Source organism: Lathyrus oleraceus, chromosome 7 (assembly GCF_024323335.1).
Source record: "Lathyrus oleraceus cultivar Zhongwan6 chromosome 7, CAAS_Psat_ZW6_1.0, whole genome shotgun sequence".
Lineage (NCBI taxonomy): Eukaryota > Viridiplantae > Streptophyta > Magnoliopsida > Fabales > Fabaceae > Lathyrus > Lathyrus oleraceus.
The window spans coordinates 39,557,343-39,569,452 of record NC_066585.1 but is presented as its reverse complement, the minus strand read 5'-3'; positions in this window follow the sequence as shown (position 1 = coordinate 39,569,452).

Here is a 12,110-nt window from a genome sequence, read left to right as displayed (position 1 = left end):
TTTGATTCCTGGGCCTGTTTGTGTTAGATATGTCTGTTTTGTCAGCATTCATCAAACATAAATTACGCATATTCATGCATACTTTCAACATTTAGATATTCATGTTGCATTTTTTTGCCATATATCTTTTGTTTGTTGTCTCCTGCTAACAGTGATATAGATCTCTCCAGTAGATCTTCCCAAGCAGATGTCGGGTGTCTAATCTCAATATAGAGTCAACCCCATAAACAGAAAGTGTCTGTCTTTCCCTCTGCAATTCCCCACTGAGATATATCCTCGTGGATGACGGTTGTTTCCGTTTCCTCCCAACACATATATTGGGATGGATCTTCCTATTTGAGTTATATCCTCATTAGGACGAGTCTTGATTCAGTTTGCCTTTTTGGTTTGATCCTGAATTTGCATTTTTCAATTGCCTCTTGTGCTTCCCTGTGGAATAAATGAATGAATTGCCCAGTAACCGGCAATAGTTCATCTTATCCCCAGTGGAGTTTGGGCCTCTACCCAGTAACCGGTAGTTGTAAGTCATATGTTCCTTTTCTTGGCGGAATTTGTGGTTATATACTTTTTATTCCTCAGCAAGAGTCGATGGTTGTCTACCCAGTATTCGGTAGTCGTAAACCCTATTATTTTTCTTGCTCTCCAGCAGTTGGTGGTTTGTTATAAACCCTGTTTTGTTTCCCGTACGGAGTTGTGATTCTTGCATTCCCCACGCAGAAAGTTGTTGGTTTTCAATCATGTATTCGGTAGTTATAAACCCTAATGCTTTTATCCTCATCAGAGTTGTGGCTCTCTACCCGGTAGTCGGTAGTTGTAAGTCTTATCTTTTATCCCCTAGCAGAAGTAACCTTTGTGGTTCATTCTGGTTGATGGTGGATTTTGTGGTCTTCTACCCAGTATTCGGTAGTTGTAAATCCTATGTTATTGTTGTCTCCTAAGCGGAGTTTGTGCTGTCTTGTGGATAATTGCCGTATGCTAGCAATTTTATCCTCAGCCAGAGTTTTTGGTCGTCTACCCCGTATTCGGTAGTCGTAAATCCTAATTTCTCCCTTTTGCAGAGTTAACCTTGTTGTTCATCCTAATTGATGATGGTTACTCTTTGTGGTTATCTTCATCCAGTATTCGATGTTGATACTTCCTCTTCCTTGTGGATAATTGTCGGATGCTAGCAATTTTATCCTCGGTGGGTCATTTCACCGTATGCCAGTGATTTGTTCCCCGGATCATTGATGTTTATCAATGCATCCTCAGTGAGTTTCTCTTTCATTTACCTTTTTGCTCGGTAATGATTGTTGCTCTTTGTGATCGGTCATCTTTATATACCTAGTTTTGGTAACCCAATGCCTTTCTTTTTCGGTTGATTTATCCTTTATTAACCCGGTAGCCGGTTGTGGATAATCTTCCATGCGAGTATGCTATCCACGTTCTGACGGTAATGGATAATATATCTCATGCGCTCTTCGGTCGAAGCCAGTTGTGTTTCCCCAGTCGAGTAAGATTCGTATGTCCCTTTTGTGGAATCGAATGTTCATTTGTTTCTGTCCCTTTGTTGTTCTCCTGGATAATTGTCAGATGCTTGCAATTTATCCCCTGTGAGTTATTTTTTCGTTTACCCTGTTGTCGTTGGTAACGATTGTTTCTATTTTTGGTTGGTCACCTATTATATACCTAGTAACCGGTATCTCTGGTGCCTCTTCCTTTTCGAGTGTATTATTCACGTTCTGACGGTAATGAATAATATATCTCATTCACTCTTTGGTTGGAATCCTTTGTTGATTTTCCCCAGCGGAGTAAGATTCGTATCCTTTGTAGAATCGAATATCCATCCTTTGATAAGTTTGTGTTTTGCTCTCTTCAGGATGATGAGTGTCTTGGCAATAAAAACCAATTCACGTTTTCGGTAGGTCACCTATTATATACCCAGTAACCGGTATCTCTGGTGTCTCTTCCTTTTCGAGTATGTTATCTACGTTCTGACGGTAATAGATAATATATCTCATGCGAGTATACTATCCACGTTCTGACGGTAATGGATATTATATCTCATGCGCTCTTTGGGTTTTTTCCCCCAGCTGAGTAAGATTCGTTGTCCCGTTGTGGAGTCGAATGTCCATCCTGTAAGTCAATTTGCTTTTTCAAGCCCTCCTTTCGGATGATGAGTGTCTTGGCATATATACCAATTCACGCTTCGGTCGGTCACCTATTATATACCCAGTAACCGGTATCCCTGGTGCTCCTTCCTTTCTGCTCCCTATTATGACCTTGGTCCCCTGTGGAGTCAGATTTTCCTGAGTTGATGTACCTTTTTCAGGTCTCTCTCAGATGTTTGGTTGATTATAATCTCTCACCCTTATACCGGTCTTAGATATTCATTCTTCCTGAGCTTGTTGTTCTTTCACCCAGTAACCGGTGTTTAGATCGCATGTCTCTTTGAGTTTGTTACCCAGTAGCCAGTAACACCTCATCTTGCAGTTTTTTTCTCCAGGAAAGTCTCTTTGTTAGACATTCCCCAGTGGAGTTTCCGTTGTATTTTTTACCCTTGTGTTGTATTGGTGTTGTTCCCAATATATGCGGTTTTCCCCGGCAGGGAGATTCTGTGTGAATCTTTCCCCAGTCCGAGTCCGGATTTTTATCCGCAGTATCCTTCGTGGATAGTTTTGAGTCAGCTTGAGTCTTCCCAATGGGTTTATTCCCTTTGGGAATTTCTTTTTTTCTTCCCCAGTTTGAGTCCCTTACTCCCCAGTGAGGTCTCCAGTCCAGTCGTGTCCTGCTCGCGCTGTGTCTAGTTCTTGTTTCCCCTAATTTGGAGTCGTGTCCTGCTCACGCATTCTTTTTCTTTTTTCTTATCCCCATGAGAATCCTGTTAGAGTCTCTGTTCCTGGTGAGTGTATTACTCCGATGGATCGTCTTTTCTTCTTTGTGGACTCATATTCCCCACAGAGATAGTTTGTTGCATTCATACATCTGCATCATAAGGTCTCTTAGGGACCAAAATTTGTCTCATTACTGTTATTTAAGCCCATTCTACCGCGTCGAGATGAAGATTTTAACCTTCACTTCTCCGGCTAGAATGACCTTAAATAGGGGCATCTGTAAGACCCCAATTTTGTCCCTAAGATCCCTCATGGCATCATATCATATCATTGCATTGCCCCAAGGATCATTGGACACCTTGCTTCCTTCCCTTTGGGTGGGTCATCTTTCTGAGAGTGGTTCTTGATCACAAAGCATGTTTGCATTTGTATATCATTGTTTTCTTTTTATCACTAACCAAAAAGTACAAAATTATGTCATCTAACCTTTGTCTTGCAGATGAAGCAATAACAGGTCAAGGCAATCAAAGTCATTCATTGAGCAATAGATGGTGGTCATTCTTGAGATTTGGACCCCACAATCATTCAGAAGAGTTCATATGAGCTATGATGTTATTTTGAAGCAAAATCCCAAGTGGTAGAGGCTTGAATTTCATTAGAACATTTCCCAGTCATCTGAAGACCTAGAAAGTCAACTGCAAAGTCAACTGTGGATTTGGAGGTGGGAAATGTTTGGAAATACTTCATTCATGTTCAAACAAGTCTCATTTGACATTTCAAACACTCACATTGAAGAATTTGAAGTCAAGTCAAAAGCTTCCAGAAATGGAAAGTGACCTAATATTTTCAAAAGTGGAAGGGTTTTGGACCAACTTCAACTCAATCTTACATCATCAAAAAAGTCAAATGAAATTTTGTTGAACATGAAAGTTGTAGATCTTTCTCTCCCATTTCCAAAAAGTACAAGATCATGAGTTTCTGATGAATGGTTGAGGAGATATGATCAAATCATCATCAAGTGTGCAAGGCCAAAAAGTGCTATGTATTGATACATACGTGCTATGTATCGATCCATGCAGGGCAAAGAAGTGCTACATATCGATCCATACGAGTTATGTATCGATCCATGCAAGGCAAAAAGTGCTATGTATCGACCGATACGAGTTATGTATTGATCCATGCAGGGCAAAATGTTCCATGTATTGATACCTACGAGTTATGTATCGATCCATAATTCTGTTTTGATCATGTATTGGCTACTGTTCACGTGTGCATGCTTCACACACCCTCCAATTTGTCATTTTTTTGCCATGCACCTTGTTTTCACTTAATTTCAACTTAACTAAGAATGATTAATTTGGATTAAGGGTGGATTAGTACACCATATAAATACCTAAACCCTAATAGAATTGAGAGGTTAATCATTTTTCACATTTCTTAGATCTAAATTTCTCTCTCACTCAAAACTTTTCTCTCATTCACAATTCAATTTTCTTCCAAATACCATGGCATTTTAACTTCAGATTCTTGTTCCTGAGCTTGGATTTAGTAGAGATCAAGGTTTGTTGTGCTGAATTCGTGGAAGAAAAATGCAGTTCATGTTCATGAAGATGCAAATGGAGCTTCTGTTTTGAGCCAGATCTAGAGCCATTCGAGCTTCCATTGATTCATCAAACTTCATTTCAAGTATTGTGGAGTAGATTGGAACACTTCCAGGCTGCATATCGTGTGAATTCAAAGGCTCTGCACTTCAAGAGGTCACAATTCGAATCTCTTAATTTTAAAATCCATTGCAATGTTGTTGTAGATCTTTTTGTCCTGATGATTCTGAGCTTTGAATCGTGAATTTTCATGCACTATTGACTGAGTTAGGTTAAGTTAAAGTTTCATGCATGAGATTTCATTTGCTCGTTTCTCTTTGTGTATGTTGATTCATGCTTAGTTCGTGCTTGATTTGTAATCTCCATGAGAAGACTTACGTGATGATGTGCTTGATTTGATTTTCTCTGAAAATTTTCTGGAAACATGATGAACACGTGTTACTGTTCATTTGTTGAGCGAGGAAGAAGATGGAGTTCATCTTTCAGGCCACGGTTTTGATCTTTTGGAAACGCTTTTACTGGTTTGCATGTGTTAGTTTAGGGCTCGTTTCTGATTGGTTCATGCATTGCCTTGGTTGCACTTTGGTTGGTCCTCATTGTTTTGACCATACACATTCAGCGCTTTAACTTGCCACATCACTTTAATGAAACGCCGCGTTTCATTACTTGGCGCCACACATTTGAATTCGTCCCTGGTTCAAATCCAGGCGAAAGCGTTTTTTTAAATGCTTCACACTTTATTCCATTTCCCCCCCACATTTCCAATGCTATGCTTCACATGTTTTTTTAATTTTTTTCTCAACTTGTAAAATTCATAACAATTTGAAAATTGATCCAAAAAATACCAGGTTTTCTGCATTGTGATCCTGGTTCTCTCTAGTTTTTTATCATCATGATTTTACAAGTTGTGCTTGGCTGGATAATTTTTTGTGCTAGAATGATTGAACATGTGTCCTTAATTGACCTTGCCTTGGTTAACATGATGTGAAATGCTTGTTCCTTAACCAATGGATGTGAAATTTTGTATGCTATAAATAGACACATTGCTTGAAATTTTGGTTTTGATTTGGCATTTTTATCAATTACCAATTCTGTTTTATGATTGTGCTAACTTGGTGTGAAAATTTGTGTCAAACCTTTTGATGTTCAACTTGTATGATGAGTTTGCCATGCCAAATGATGTCCTATGCTTCTGAATTTTTGTGTAATGCATGTTATGAATGTCTTGATTAATCATGAATTTTGTTGGAATTATTTGAATCATTTCTGTTTTAATTGAGATTTTTCATTCCTGTTGATCACATATGAGCTTTAAAATTGCTTTGAACTTCACTTGATCATGAAATGCTTTTGTTAAATGATATTGATGTGAGACCTTTTGGAATGTGTCAAGATGTGTTTGAAGTTGATTCATGTTAAATTTCAGCTCCTGTTTTAAATTTTTTCTCCATCTTTGACCCTAGGCTTTGACCTAGTGGTTTGTGGCTTATGTTTGAAGCTTTGATTTCAGGTTAAGCATTCAAGTCCCATAATTGGTGATGCTTCATGATGTGAATATTGATGTTTGCTTATGATTACTAACATTGTGTGTTTTGTAGGTTGATGCTCACTCATTTGTGTTTGCCTTTGGCTTACACCTTTTGTACATTGGGATTGTCTGTTGCTTATTGACTGTTGTCTGATTGTCTGAGTTTTATACTGATTTGCTTAGTTGTTTCCACAGGTACCTAAGTTGGTTTAAGTTCATTTGAACTTTGATTTTGCTTGGTTGCTTAACCACTTAGGTATGATTTCTCATCTTCATGTAGTCTGGAAGACCTACTATTATTGGTAGGCACCTGTCTGAAGCCCTCCTTAAGAGGCAATGCTTGTGATTGTTTATTTTTTGTGCCAAGCAGGTAAAGTCCTCTTATGAGGCAATTGGCAGATAAAAGAGATGTGTAATCCATCTCCTGCTACTCAGTGTGTCATTCACCTTGCTCACACAATGTGTTGATGCATTGTGAATAATAACCCAAGATCTTATAGAGTCTATCATTTGTGGAGAAGAGTTCCTACTTTCTGAACTCCCACACTTTCCATTGATCAAAGCTCTCCCTGACCAGGGATAAGAGCTATGAGGCACACCCCTCATCTCCATTTCATATGCTTCACCCTAACTCTCAATGTTAGGGTTAAGAGCTCAAAATACCCCATTCCAGTTGGCTGTAAAGCTTAACCTTGTTTGAGCCTAATTGATTGTATATAGTGTGTGCTAATTGACTTGTTTGTTTGCTTACTTGATTCATCTGTGCATATTTGCTTAAGTGTGCCTTGTGCAGTTATCATCATTACTTGTATATCATTTCATAATTATAGTTCATTGCTTTGTGACATTTTGTTTTGTCCATTGAGGAGTCAATTGTAAGCCCATTTATTGGCAGTTGTTTCCTATGATCTGGAAGGAGTTAGGACTAAGACCATTGATTGGCATCCTTTCCTTGGAGTCGAGTGTAAGACCATTTATTGGCAACTTGTTTCCTCTTGCTTATTGCATTTATTATTTGTTTCTTGTGAGGAGTCAATTGTAAGTCCAGCTACTGGCATTTGTTTCCTATGATCATTGTTTTAGGAGACTAGTATAAGTCCATTGATTGGCCTCTGGTATCCTTGTTCCTTTGCTTTTGTGAGACTAGTATAAGCCCATTGATTGGCATCTGGTATCCATGTTTCTCTTTGTTTTAGGAGATTGGTATAAGTCCATTGGTTGGCTTCCGGTATCCATTTTTGTTTTGTGAGATTGGTATAAGTCCATTGATTGGCATCCGGTATCCATTTTCTTTGTCCATCTGTTATTTGCATTGTTGCCTATTCCAAAGGAATCACTTGAATCACCTATATATGATTTCAAGAGGTGAACATCTAAGAAGTTTTACTTCCTCACCCTCCCACCTTTTGTTTCTTTAAACCTCCGGTTGCATGTTAACCCAAAACCTGAGAACTATTATGCAAACATTTTCATTTGTTTTCAAATTAGAAACCTAGGCCTTAGGCCTTTGATTTTTCAAACTTCATTTTCATAATACTTCTTTTGAATTGAATTCTAATCATATCTTAACAACTTTTTGTGAATAAATTCTAACTGATTAACTCCACTCATTCAATTGTTTTGTGGCTTTGTCCATTCTTGATAATTTTTCATACATTAGCCATAGGTTTGATTTATCCTAGTTGGTTGATGTTAATCTCACCTAGTGTCCTTAGTGATTGAATTGTAAGACTTCCTTGCTTATTATAGGGTTAACCCCTCACTAGCAAGTTGATGCTTTTCTCACATGGTGGACCTGTTGTTTGTATAAGGTTGACTTTTCTCCCGTGGATAACGAAAGACCTTAGGGCTTTTGTTTTAAAATGAATCCACTAATATTTTGGAAATCTTTTAGCCGAACTACGGCGTTTTGATCCTTACCTTCCATGGAAAGGTACGTAGGCAACGGGTTCATCCGTTCAAACACAAAAATAAAAACTTGTATATTCTTTCTCTCATCCCTTCACTCATGTTTGGACAATAAATATTTCATAAACAAATAACATTTCATACAACAAGTTGTGAAAAGGGCTCCCTAGGAGTACCTAGGACGTTCTGGGTGCGTAACACCTTCCCATTGCGTAATTAACCCCTTACCCAGATCTCTGATCTTTTCATTGGTTTTCTATGTGTAAAACTTCTTAGGCTTTTGTTCTCTTTTTAGCCATTCCTTTGGATAAATAAAAGTGCGGTGGCGACTCGACTCCTTGTATGCTTTACTTTTGATTTAATCAATAAATCATAAAGCGACGAATACACCGCTACAACGCTATGTTAAGCAATCATAAGTGGACTAATGTAGTAGTCACACCTATTTGAGGCCAGTCAATAAAACTATAGGAAAACAAACACAAGTTAGAGACCATGACTAGTAAGCCAAGCTCCTACAACTTGCCATGCCAAAAGAAAAGAAGAATGATCTTGTATGGATTTAGGTTTTTTATTTGACCAAGAAGCAACCTATCTCTAATGCAAAGTAATTCACTTGATCTTTGATCAAGATGAATTTGATTTGGATCAAAGAAGGTTAAGCCCCTCACATGTCAAGGCTAACCACCAATCATTAACTCATTGATCAAGAAAGAAGAAGAAGAAGAAGAAGAAGAAATGGAATGTACATAATTGAAATTCAAATGACATAACCAACACACATTGATCAAACATGAATGGAATCAACATCAATCAATGGTAAACAGAAGTGAGAGGAAGCTTAGAAGTCAAGAAACAATAAAAATATTTTTGGTAATTTTTTGGAATTAAAATAATACTTAAATTAAAATAAACGAATAAAGGTCAAACTTCAAATCCAATTCAAATCAACTTGGAAAAGTCCAATTGGATCATCATAAGTTCAACATGGTCAAACAAGGTTTGACAAAAAAATTCATCATTTTTTGAAAACAGAAACTAATTTTAAACAATTAAAAAATGAAGAAAAATAACATAATTGAATTAAAATCTCAAATAAATCTCAAATCAAGTAAGAAATTGATAAGAATATTTTTCATAGCTTCATCATCATTCAAAGATGTTAAGAAAATATTTTTTGCATTTTTGAATATTGGAAAGCATTTTACATGAATTAAAAACAAACAGAAATGAAATAATTCACAAAAAATATTAAATGGAATCACAAAAATAATTAAAAATCATTTTTAGAAACTAGAATTTAAGAGAAATTTTTTGCAATTGGTCCCATATTTTTGTGATTCCAAATAAAGAAGTTATGAATTTTTGAAAATAATTGGAATAAAAGAAAATTAAAACAGAAATTAAAAATGATAAAAATCTAGAGGCGTCAGATCTTGATTCATTAATTGACGTGGCACATCAAGTGGCTGATAAGCGCGCGCTCATAGTGTGGATCAGTCAAACGCGAAGCACCAAGCATTAAAATAAGTCATAACGTTCAAGGGCTAAGATTAGATCCCTAGAGCCAGATCCAAGGGCCATGAACTCGTCCACGTGGGAACGGTGGTGGACCCACTGTCTTCTCCGGTGAGGCTCACTGTTCCGGCCAGAATTACAGGTTTTCAAACCTTCATTATAATACATGATCCATACATCATTAGAAAGTTGGGGTGATGTACATCAGCCCTGTAATCTTAGTTTCTACTCTAGACTCTCATAGAAGGAGAAATCTGAGATAGAAAAATGAGGTGTTCAATCTGAGTTTGCTCAATTCATAAAATTAAACACACAAATCAATTGCCTCTCACATGTGGACTTCAGAGGTACCAACCAACACAAAAAATTATCAATATCCAAGGAGACTCGAATGAAAACAGTTTGAATAACAACCTATGATGTGAAGCTTTTCAATGCTTGATCTACTCTAGTTCTTTGATGCAGCTTGCTCTTGAGGTAATAAAGAAGCTAGGCTAAGGAATTGAAGTTCAAAGATAAACCAATGAAGTTGAAAATTGAACTTGAAAAATTGAGAGAGAAATCAAAATTCATTTGAGTGAAGGTTAGGGATTCAATTGTACAGAACTTCAGGCGCCTTTAGGTTGAAGTTTGAAGTGAATGGAGCCTTCTATTTATAGCCAAGAGTGATGTATTGCCATGAAGAATCCGTGTGCATGTGAAGTTGGGTCCTCCATGCATGGGAGGCCCAAAATCCATTGCGAATGCAAGCTGAGATGAGTGTGAGGTGGTTAGGACGTGCATATTTCATTGTATTATCTTGTGCACAAAGATCCAACATGGTTTCCATAAATGACCATAAAACTTCACCTCTTCGAAAATGCCATTTTCCAAATTGAAACATAGGCATGTGGGTAATGGTTGGAAATGTCTTGACATGAGGAACAAATGTTATGTTGAACAAAAATCCATCTGTAGTTGGGAAAATATTGAAAACAGGCCATGAAGTTTAATGCACAAAACATGTATATGGAAATTTTGCCAAAATGGACCAACTTCAAGCCCTTCTGTTTCAATGATGCAAGTTTTAAGACCCTAATTTTGACCCTAAGATCCCTCATGGCATCGTAACATTTCATTTGCATTGCCTCAAGGATCATAGGCATCTTGGCTCCTCACCTTTGGGTGGGATCCCTTGAGATTTGGTTTGAGATCACCAAGCATACTTGAATTGTATATTATTGCCTTAAGTCCATTTTGATTTTCTTGAAAAGATCTACAACTTTGATGTTGGAGGTTTTTTCATTTGAGGCTTGCATCATCAAGACAGAAGGGCTTGAACATTGGCCAAATTTAGAAACATTGCCTTTGCATGTTTTGCACCTTGCACTTTAAACTCCAATTTCACTAATTTTCACACTTCAAATGGATTTTTGCCCAACATAACAATTGTTCCTTACATCAAAACCTTTCCAACCATTACTCAGATGCCCATGTTTGGATTTTTCAAATAGGACATTCGAAGAAGAGAACATTTAGGTCCAAATATGGAATTCACATGAAATCTTGACACACAAGCAAATGCCATTCAAATTACACGTCCAATTCAACTTGGTTTGTGTTCAACATTCATTTGCATCAGCTTTTGGGCTTTGCACGCGCCTGTATAGGCCCATGCATGAAGGGTCCAAGTTCCATGCACACGAGTATTGCCTTGCATTTCAAGCTCAGCTATAAATACATGCTCCTCTTCTTTCAATTCTCAACCTAATGGCGCCTAAGATGCTGCACAACTGATTCCATAACCATTACCAAATAAGTTATTTCACTTTTATTCAAAATTTTTAGATCCAAAATTCTACAACATCTGGTTGAATCCTTGGATCTAGAGCTTTTAAACCTTCATCCTTCAGCTCATTGATCTTCTGTTTTTGCAAAGCAAGCAAGGAATCGAGCTCAAATTTCCAGAATTCAAGTTTATTCTCCAACTGATTTCTCAACTTATAGGAATCTTGAGTGTGATTCAAGGTTATAGGGGTGATTTACATCACCCCAGCTTCATTTTGGTATAAGGATCGTGCAAAATGGTGAAGGTTTGAAAACCTGCAAATCTGGCTAAAATTTGGAAGCTCACCGGAGAAGAAGGTGGCTTCTGTGGCCGCCCATTGCCAGTTTGAATCTGGATCGTTGGATCTCATCTCCAGATTCAATCTCAGCCTTTGGATGTTATGCCTTTTTTTAATTCTTTGTGTGACGCGTTTGACCAAGGTTCACCATGAGCGCGCGCTTCAGGACCATCAGATTGGCCATGTCAATTAATGAACGTGATCCAACGCTTCCTGATTTTCCACATTCTTTAATTTCTGATTTTATTTTCTTTAATTCCCTTTTATTTCAAAAATTCATAACTCTCTCATTTTTAATCTAAAAAATATGGGACCAATTGCATTAGTCTCCAAATAATTTCTAGTTTCTTAAATTGATTTTTAATATTTTTTATATTGTCATTTGATATTTTTTATGATTTTTCTCTTTTCTGGTTGTTTTTAATTTATTTTAAATAGTTTTTGATATTCAAAAAATACAAAAATATTTTCCTAACCTATTTGAATGATGATGAATCTATGAAAAATATTCTCATCAATTTTTTTAATTGATTTGAGATTTATTTGAGATTTTAGTTCAATTAGGTTATTTTTATTCATTGTTAATTGATTAAAAATGTTTTCTGACTTTTAAAAATGCTGAAATTTTTTGTTAAAC